Here is a 10924-nt window from a genome sequence, read left to right on the forward strand (position 1 = left end):
GTGTGATGTGGAATTTTTCAGGGAGATTGAGGGCAAAGCGCAGCAAAGTTGAGACTGTGGCATCATTCTGCATCCATGCAGAATGATGCATTCTGCAAAGTATGACCAAGTAGCAAATGAATTTCTTTTTAATCCAGTGCTGAGGCACAGCAATAGCTTAATTAGGTCAAAAAAGAAATATTATCCAAGAGGAGACTGAGGGCAAAGTAGAGACGGTGCAGCATCATTCTGATAGCTAATATATAGCCAGCAAAATAGCCAGCTAGACAGCTAATAGATAGCAAATGGCTAGCTAGCTAGACAGCCGGATAGCCAGATAAATAAAAAGAAGTGAAGAGAGGAAAAAAAGAAATACTTCTACTTCTAGAAAGCTGGCTAGCAAGCCAATTGATAGCTAATAGCTAGCCAGCTAGATAGCTAGCCAGGCAGCCAGATAGCTATTGTACGCCGCTATTGTAAGCCGCGTAATATGCCAGGGTCCAGCGCCAGCGTTCACTCAACCCGGAAGAAACTCAAATAGATAGAAAGCTAGCTAGCTAGCTAATAGATAGCTATCTATAGAGCCAATAGCTAGCTAGCTATTAGCGATATAGTTAGCTAATATCTACATAGCTATATTGCTAATAGATAGCAAGCTATATAGCTAATATCTAGCTGTATAGCTAATAGCTAGCTAGCTAATAAATAGCTAATAGCTAGATAGCAGTAAAACTGTCCCGCTATTCCGGTACAAATGTTTGGTGAACATTGACTGAGATAGAAAAATAAAATAATGGATGAAAATGCAAAAAAAAATAACCATATAAAAAGTGAGAATTGAAATTTGTTGAAAATTGAAGTAGCAGTAAGCTAGAAGCAAACAACTCCACTTGTTTTTGTTGTCCGCCATGGCGGGTAGAACCCCCCCCCCCCCGCCCCCCTTTAATGGCGTTCTCTTGGGGAAATGGAGGAGAGAGAGAGAGACAAACAGAGAGCGAGCGAGGGAGGGTTGATGGCGCCTTGATCAAGCCTTGAATGATCTTCAAATAACGCCCCTTCCTCCATCATGTCCCACTTTAGCCTGATCTGTGCTAGCTAACGTCTGCGCATGTTAAACAGCCTCGACGTCACAAATGAGGAGACGCGGCGTTCGAGAACGCCGCCGCCGCCGACTTCTGTAATTTTGATTTTCTACATACGTGGCGAATAAACGTAGCCTAGCCCAGATTACAGATTAAGTTTAGGGAACATCTTTAGGCAACCTTGAGAACTTTAAAATGGAATTGATGAAAAGAAACGAGCGTCAACGAACATTATGTGGAACGGTCGCGGCTTGGAATTGAAGCGGATTTACAGTACGTGGGACAGGAAGATGAGAGACAGTCACTTTTTGTCAATGGATGCTTTGTGTTTGCTTTCTACATTTAGCTTGTAGCAGACGTGCACATTTTTTTAGAATGACGTCCCAGATCCACTAGTGAAAAGGAGGATTTGATCCTCTCCTTTTTCATCTAAAACTGCTTCATACGACAAAGAGGGTGCAGAAAGCTATGTATTAGCTATGTACTTATCAAGATAGCTTTCTATCTATTTGAGTTACTTCTGGGTTGAGTGTGACTGCCACTGTTCACCCACAGAAAAATGTATCCTGTGACTGTTAAATGACATTAAGAGTTTTGAAAGGCGCTTATAAATGAAATGTATTATTATTATTATTATTATTATTATTATTATTATTATTATTATTATTGAATGACTGTGTTTTGTGTTGTCATATTAGTTGTTATTTTGTGTCTAGCTGGCTAGCTGTTGGCTATCTATTAGCTATTTATTAGCTATCCATTAGCTAGCTGGCTAACCATTAGCTGTCAAGCTGGCTGGCTGTAGGCTGTCTAGCTGGCTAGCTGTTGGCTATCTGGCTATTTATTAACTATTTATTTGCTATCCTTTAGCTAGCTAGCTAGATTTCTATCTATTTGAGTTACTTTGGGGTTTAGTGAACGCTGGCGCATGTGGCTGCCGCTGCTCACCCACAGAAAAACCTATCCTGTGACTGTAAAGTGACCTTGAGAGTTTTGAAAAGCGCTTAGAAATGAAATGTATTATTATTATTTGTTTTTTTGTTGTTGTTTGGACTTCAAAATGGCGCCGCGAGAATGGCTGCCTTTACAGCAGCTCCTGTATTTTGTTTTTTTTTTACTACTTCCTTTCCTTCATCACTTTGCGGCCGTCAAATGTCAATTTCACCACTGCGAAGCTAATAAAGGCTAATCCAATCCAATCCAATGCAATAAATAAATAATCAGCGCCCCCTACAGTACGAGCGACGCAACGGCCATTTTCTCCGAGGCAGGCTAGCAAACGGTTGTCAGGCGGGGGGGGGGGGGGGGTTAAGAATCTTTCAGATCAGGTACACATAATGGCCCCTGGTTAATATTCATCGTTTGGGGCAGTTACGCTGAAGGTTAAATTTGACTTACTTTTCAACTCTCATTACTAATACATGAGCGCCAATAAGAATATTCAAAGCGGACAGGTGACCAAAGGTTGATGAGAAGCGTACCTTTCCTCTGACATTAGCATTTCCGCACATTAGCATTCTAGCGCCTCCTTCCCTCCCCGACGCCATTCCACCATCTTCCACTTAAACGCGGAGGAATATATCTTCTATAATCATCACATCTCTATCCGCGACTCTCTCTGTACATCATTTTAAGAGAGGAAGCGCTGTGGTGCATATTGACGTCTTTGAGTTAGCAGCTAGCTCGCTACGTACTTAGCAACCTACTTGTACACCACGTCTTTACAATATAATAATCATAATAATAATAATACATTTCATTTGTAAGCGTCTTACAAAACTCTCAAGGTCACTTTACAGTCACAGGATCAGTTTTTCTGTGGGTGAGCAGCGGCAGCCATATGCGCCAGCGTTCACTCAACCCGGAGGTAACTCAAATTGGTAGAAAGCGAGCTAGCTAGATAATAGATAGCTACCTATAGAGCCAATAGCTAGCTAGCTATTAGCGATATAGCTAGCTAATAGCTATCTAGCTAAATTGCTAATAGATAGAAAGCTATATAGCTAATAGCTAGCTAGCTAATAAATAGCTAATAGACAGCTATCTATAGAGCCAATAGCTATCTAGCTATTAGCGACATAGCTAGCTAATAGCTATCTAGCTATATAGCTAGTCGTCTAATAAATAGCTAGATAGCAGTAAAACTGTCACGCTTGGTACACAAAGAGTGATATAGATATATAAAATAATGGATGAAAATGCAAAAAAAATATCATAAATATAAAAAGTCAGAATTGAAATGTGTTGAAAATTGAAGTGACAGTAAACTGGAAGCAAACATCTCTACTTGTCTTTGTTGTCAGTTTTTCTGTGGGTGAGCAGCGGCAGCCATATGTGCCAGCGTTCACTCAACCCGGAATAACACAATTTGATAGAAAGTTAGCTAGCTAGCTCGCTAATAGATAACTCATAGATAGCTAGCTAGCCAGTTAGATAGCTAATATATAGCAAATAGCTAGCTAGCTAGGTAGCCAGCTAGATAGCTAGCTATGTAGCCAGCCAGATAGCTAGGTAGCCAGCCAGATAGCCAGCTAGATAGCCATCTCAAGTGATGGTCCATCTCGGATTGGATTAGCCTTCAAGCTAGCTATTAGCTATCTAACTAGCTAGCGATCTAGCTGGCTATCTATTAACTAGCTATTAGCTAGCTAGCTAGCTTTATATCGATTTGAGTTATTCACGTACGTATCCAACTGTAAATCTTCATCATTCTGATGTCCGCTCGATAGCGCGTACCTAGCTTAAAGTAACTGTCAACTAGCTAGCTTGCGACATACCGAGTAGCATATTTCAAAAAGGTGTGTGTGTGTTTAAATGTGTGTGTGTGTGTGTGTGTGTGTGTGTGTGTGTGTGTGTGTGTGTGTGTGTGTGTGTGTGTGTGTGTGTGTGTGTGTTTGTCAAGTGTCTCCGTATGACGTACCGTCACGGTCGCTTTAGGTGAACAAACGGGTGACAAAAAGAGGCCGTCGGGAAGCATCAGCATCAGCCGCTAGCTTGACATTCGGCGACGTGTCTAGCGCCTGAGGCAGTTGCCGCGGCAACAAGTTTCTGGGATGACAGCGAAGGAGAGGACAGGTGACAGCAGCGGGGAACAAAGGCACACCTGCAGGAAACACACACACACCATGTTTGATTAAGTGAGCTGGAGGGACGGATTATGCTAATGCTAACGTTAATTTCATTCATAAATGTGTGAAATTTAAGAGCCGAGACCAAAAAAAATTGCTTGGATTTATGATCTTATCAGCGCATAGACATCAGGTAAGGTTGAACGTTTGTTCTTTTTAACTCATTCATTGCCAGATAATGCGGCAAAAAAATGTGCCAGGGTTTTTGTCATTTTCACTCAAATTCCAGGACCCACAAAATCTTGAGTTTTAATAATAGTAATTATAATAATAATACATTTCATTTATAAGCACCTTTCAAAACTACATTTCAAAGCTTTCAAGGACACTTTACATCTATTAGCTATCTGGTTGGCTCGCTGTCTATTTAGCTGGCTACCTAGCTCGTTATATAGCTAGTTACCTAGCTGGCTATCTATGAGTTATATGGCTAGCTAACTAGCTATCTGGCTGTCTAGTTGGCTATATATTAGCTATCTATTAACTGACTAGCTTTCTATCTGTTTGAGTTACTTCCGCGTTTAGTGAACACTGGCGCGTGGCTGCCGCTACTCACCCACAGAAAAACATATCCTGTGACTGTAAAGTGACCTTGAGAGTTTTGAAAGGTGCTTAGAAATGAAATGTATTATTACCTAATAAGCTACCTAACTATCTATGTGCTATCTATTAGCTATCTGTTCGCTGTCTAGCTGGCTCACTAGCTATCTAGATAACTATCATTTAGCTATCTAGCTATCTAGCTGGCTAGGTAGCTATCAGCGATCAATGCAAATCTAAAAATAAAAGCAAAGCAATGACACTGTACTGATTAAACGTGCTACTAGCTAGCTTACTATCCATTTGAGTTACTTCCTGGTTGAGTGAACGCTGGCGCGTGTGGCTGCCGCTGCTCACCCAAAGGAAAAAAAAAACTTATTCTATGACTGTTAAGTGATCATGAGCGTTTTGAAAGGCGCTTAGAAATGAAATGGATTATTATTATTACAGTAAAATAAGAAAATCCCGCGTTAGACCTTGGACGCCATTTTAGCCCCGCCCATCATCTCGCCCGAATCCCCTTCTGGCCTTTTTGTCGCTTTAAACGACGGCTCTTAGACTGACAGGCCGACATCTCCCCAGTCTGGATAAAAACGAAAACCGATAAATTTTTCATCCTGGCGAAGGACGGACGGATGGTCGGTCGGTCGGTCGGACGGACGGACGGACGGTCCCTCCCGAAAAAAAATAAAAAATTGCGTCCCCCGCGGGCAAGTCCTGCACGTGGCGTGAAAGCGGCGCTTTTCATCCTTAAACGGCGGTAAATGGCCCGGCGCACAAATAATGCATAAACAGCTGTTTTGCCCAAGTAAGTTATCCTCTTAAAAGATTCACAAGGCTCTCCCGCTCTCGGTTAATTCATCAATTTCTTATGATAGCAACAGTTAGCATCCACGCCGGCATTTAAGTACCAATTAGACCCAAAAAGGGCCCGTCAATTTATTTTTATTTTTTGTTAACAGGCAGCGCCCCCGCGATTAACTTTTTAGGAGCGATTAACGTTTTAGTACCGTTAATTATTTATCCTGGATAATCGCTGATCAAAAAAATAAATAAACAACATGTCATCATATCATACATTTCATTTCTAAGCGCCTTTCAAAACTCTCAAGGTCACTTTACGGTCACGGGATAAGTTTTTCTGTGGGTGAGCAGCGGCAGCCACACGCGCCAGCGTTCACTCAACCCGGAAGTAACTCAAATAGATATAAAGTTAGCTAATATATAGCTAATATATAACCAGCTATATACTGAGCCAGATAGATAGCCAATGGCTAGCTACATAGCTAATATATAGCTAATAGCTAACCAGCTAGATACCGAGCCAGATAGATAGCCAATAGCTATCTACATAGCTATATATAGATAGATAGATAAATGGCCAGCCAGGCAGATAGCTACATAGCTCATAAATAGCTAGCTAGATAGCAAGCCAGCTAGCTAACCAATAGCTAATAGATAGCTAGATAGATAGCCGGCCAGCCAGATAGCTATATAGTCCATAGATAGCTAGCTAAATAACCAACTAGATAGCTAATAAACAACAAAAAGATAACTAGCTAGGTAGCTAGCCAGATAGATAGCCTGCAAGGTATCTATTTGCTATCTATTAGCTATCTGGCTAGCTAGCTGCGTAGCTGGCTATTTATTAGCTATACAGCTATCTAGCTAGTAAGCTAGATGTCTAGCTGGCTATCTATTAGCTAGCTTTCTATCTATTTCAGTTACTTCCGGGTTGAGTGAACGCTGGTGCGTGTGGCCACCGCTGCTCACCCGCAGAAAAAAACGATCTGGAGGTCTGTAAAGTGACCTTGAGAGTTTTGAAAGGCACTTATAAATGAAATGTATTATTATTATTATAGGTAGCCATCCAGCTAAGTATTCAGCTAGCTATATAGATAGCTGGCTAGATTAGCTAATAGATAGCTAATAGATAGCTAGACAGATAGCCAGCCAGATAGCTATATAGCTCATAGATAAATAGCTCGATAGCCAACTAGATAGCTAATAGAGAGTAAATAGATGTCATATCGAAACAAATGAAGGACTTTGATGAGTCTTACTTTTATTTTGAAGGCGTGGTTTTGGTTGTTGGTTGTTTGGTGCGACGTCTGTGAGAAGTTGAGGCATTGAGTGTTGGCATTGTGATGAAGTCGGAGAGCAGTTGAGTTGAAGTGTTGCCACTTGGCCCGGCACGGCCAAAGCGTCTTCGGCCAGACGTTTGGCGTCTCCGCAGTCGCTCAGATGTTCCTGCCAAGCGTCTGCCAAGATGGAACAAGAAAACGATGCATTTATTTATTTGATTTGGCAATTTAGTCATTTTATTTTGCAATGTATTTATTTTATTTCGCAATTTATTCATTTATTTATTGATTGATCAATCAACCCATTTATTTATTTGTGCACATATATATTTATGTATTTGTTTTCCTAAATATGTATGTATCTATTTATTCATGCATTTATCTACCAAGCTACCTATTTATGTATTTATTTATTTGTTATCTGTTTTCTCATGTATTTATTTTTTTTTTTACAGACATATTTATTTACATGTTCACCTACATATGTATGTATGTATGTATGTATGTATTTGTTTATTTATTATGTATTATTTATTATTTATTTGTTCATTTATTCGTTCATTAATTTATGTATTTATCTATCAATCCACCCATTTTTTTAAAAAAATATTTATTCATTTAGTTATTTACATACATATTTATTTATTTACCCACATATGTATTAATTTATGTATTTATTTCTGTATTCATATGTTCATTTATTTATTTATTGATTGATCAATACACCCATTTATTTATTTGCGCACATATCTATTTATTGGATATTGGATATTGGATATGCCTTTATTAGTCTCACAGTGGAGAAATTTACATTTCACAGCAGCAAAGTGATTTATGTATGTATTTTTTACCTCAATATTTATGTATTTATTTATTAATGTATGAATTTATCTACCAAGCTATCTAGTTATTTACGTAAGTATTTATTCATTTTTATTTATTTATTTATTTATTGGTGTATTTATCCTTAATTCACTCATTTATTTATTTATTTATTTATCCACATGTGTATTAATTAATTAATTAGTTTATTTATTTGTGTATTCATGTATTTATTATTTATTTATATATCAACGTGTATTAGTAAATTAATTAGATTAGTGAATGCTGGCGCGGGTTGCTGCCGCTGCTCACCCGCAGAGAAAAATACCCCTGTGACTGTAAAGTGTCCTTGAGAGTTTTGAAAGGCGCTTATAAATGAAATGTATTATTATTATTATTTATTTGTGTATTCATGTATTCATTTATTTATTTATTTATTTATTTATTTGCTTGTTTATTTATTGATGCATTTATCTATCAAACCACAGTACCAGCGACCTGATCCCGACTGCATACATATCGTCATTGGCAGCCATTGTCAATAAAATGGCCGCCAACGCACTACTTTGGTCATATCCAGATTTGTCAAAATCCGCTCAAATTGCTAACAAAAAGCGATGGAACGTCAAGATAAAAACCAGCGAGGGTCCGACAATGGGAAGGGGGAGGCGAGTTTAGCGTCAACTCCAACCTTCAGGGGACTAACTCGTTTTTTCACGGGGACGGCGGGCTTTTTACGTGTGAATATTTCATGATACTTTTAGCGTACGTTGTGTATGTTCAAGGCCAAGGCAGCGCCATACGTTTTGACTCGCATCATCAGACCACCATGTGGTCTTTTACTTTGTGTGTTTGTATGACTAGTCTTGTGAGGACCAGTAATTTTTTATACTATGTTTCGTGAGGACATTTTGGACAAGTGAGGACCTTTTGGCCTAGTGTTTCATTCTAAAGGCTTCTAGAGGGTCTATATACGCATCTGTTAAAGTTTCAGAAAGGTCATCACAAATTCACCCAAAATTTTTTGGTGTGTATTTTCATTTCACTTGGATACACACATTTTTTTTACTCACTGTGTGTGTGTTTATGTTTGTGTGTGCGTGGTTAATGAGATGAAAAAGTTCATAGCACAAAAAGTAAAACGATATTTTAACCAAATTCACTACAGGGGTGAGGACTTTGAATGTACCCATTCAGAGTCCTCGCTCCTGCTGTTATTTCAGTTTCAAGTCCACTTTTTATTTCTTTGTTTTGAAACAAGTTGAAGTGGGAAATGGGCTGACATTTAGTGTTCAAATGGAACACTAGTTCTTCTCTAAACTTATCAGCAATGGTGGTCCTCACTCCTTATCCGGACCTCACAAAATCATTGAAACAGAAATGTGTGTGTGTGTGCGTTTCATAATTACGTGAAATATTCATCAAGCTGATCTCATGCTGAGTGGGGAGAGACAGGCAGCGAGTGTTTTTTTTTTTGTTTGTTTTACCCTCATCCACCATCTTCCTTGTCGGCCATGTTCTATTTTTTTTAGACCAATCCCCCCAAAAAAAAAAAAAAAAAAGGCGCTTTCCTCACAAGGACCCCGAGACTTTGAAAAACGAGGCGTCTGGAGATTTGCCTGCCATTTTCTTACCAAAGACATTTGGTTGCGTCAAGGCAATTAGCGCTTTGGCGTCACCCCCCCCCCCCCCTTCTCCCAATTACCGCCGTTCGATGAAACGCTTCTTCTCAGACCATAAAGGTTCGTAATAGATTTTTTTTTTTATCCTAACACCCCCATTCCACCCCCCCCTTACCCCTCTACTCATTTTTTCCTCCATCTTCCCCTCATTAGGCAAGTCAACATACCGCGCCTGTGTAAAATCATTTGTCAAACACTGCCTTTAATTGGCCGGGCGTTGCGAATCGAGGGGTTGTTGAGGGGGGGGGGGGGGCGTTTGTTGCTCCCCTTTTGTTGCCGAAGTTGGGTGGTAGCGGTGGCGGCGGCGGCGGTGGTGGTAGCGGAGGTGGTGGCGGGGTTCAATGAATCATTCATTAGGGTCCGCAGAGGAAGAAGAGAAGAGACAGAAGGAGGATGTTCAAAGGGGAAATGCTGTTGAGGCCCCCCAACCCCAACTCACTGGTCCGTCGGAGAAGCAGGAGGTTGGTCCCCCTGGGATGGGGGGGTGGTCCATCTCTAGCCAAAAGATGGGCGGCGGGTCCTTCCCCCCCCAGAGTGCCCCCGGGCTGCCGGGGTCGGCCTCCAGATGTCTCTAATGAAGCCCCCGGCTCGGTGAAAAAACGCTGCAGGGAAGTGACGATATTTCAATTCCACTTGAAGTGCCCCAATTCAACGGTGATAATGTTTTAGGTGTCCGTTCCAGTGCCGGTTTTTTTTTGTCATTGTCATTGTCACTCAAATTGCAGGACCCACAGAATATTGATTTTTAGGACTACATAATATATATTTTTTTCATTCAAAACCCTTTTTGGAAGTATATACTCCTTTTTTTTAAAGCGAATACAAATGGGATATCCCTCATGTTAGCCACCAAAGTTATGTGAACAAATGTAAAGATGCGCTAACTCTGCTAAAGGGTAGCTAATATCAGAAAGTTGAATTTGAAATACACTTTTTTTTAGTTATGATGATCATTTTATGATCTTTTTGTCATTATGTTGAACAGCACTTGTAAATGAAATGTATTATTATTATTATTATTATTATTATTATTATTATTATTATTATTATTATTATTATTATTAGCTATCTCTTAGCTAGCTCACTTTCTATCCATTTGAGTTACTTCCGGGTTGAGTGAACGCTGATGCACGTGGCTGCCGCTGCTCAACCACAGAAAAAACTTATCCAGTGATTGTAAAGTGACCTTGAGAGTTTTGAAAGGCGCTGATAAATGAAATGTATTATTATTATTATTATTATAAATACACTTGAGTTGAGTAATGCGAATGAATGAAAGGTGCCCATACAATTGCCCGTACAGTGACGTCTATCCATATTTTAATATGCGTTTGACATAATTGATTATTCCCTTTGGAAATATTTGTACATTTAATGCTTTTTAAAAAAAACTATCCGTATTATTTTGTCCGGGTTAGCTTCCGGCCTCATCTACGGGGACTTGGGGGGGCGCGTGTGTGCTAATTAAGCTAATAGAAGTACTTTGAGAGCTTCCCTAATGAGGCTAATTACCGAAGCGGTGGGGAGGCTCGTTATTCACTGCGCTCATTACGATTAGGCTGTTGAGGAATTTTTCCAGAAAACTTCACACAGTCCTTCTTTATTAT

General features: G+C 39.8%; 1 long non-coding RNA gene across 1 annotated transcript in view; it reads right to left on the reverse strand.

Moving 5' to 3' along the window:
* Nucleotides 1–9863, reverse strand: part of LOC148886834 (uncharacterized) — a 28082-nt gene extending 18219 nt beyond the window's left edge. The window contains exons 1-3 of the long non-coding RNA XR_016117756.1: nt 9757–9863; nt 6793–6990; nt 3982–4164 (exon numbers count right to left, since the gene is read on the reverse strand). This is a non-coding gene — a long non-coding RNA (uncharacterized LOC148886834). The remainder of the gene's footprint in view (nt 1–3981; nt 4165–6792; nt 6991–9756) is intronic.
* Nucleotides 9864–10924: the final 1061 nt, after the last annotated feature.

This window comes from Hippocampus bargibanti, linkage group LG16, assembly GCF_051943395.1.
Source record: "Hippocampus bargibanti isolate YZ-2025 linkage group LG16, ASM5194339v1, whole genome shotgun sequence".
In the NCBI taxonomy this organism is placed as follows: Eukaryota; Metazoa; Chordata; class Actinopteri; order Syngnathiformes; family Syngnathidae; genus Hippocampus; species Hippocampus bargibanti.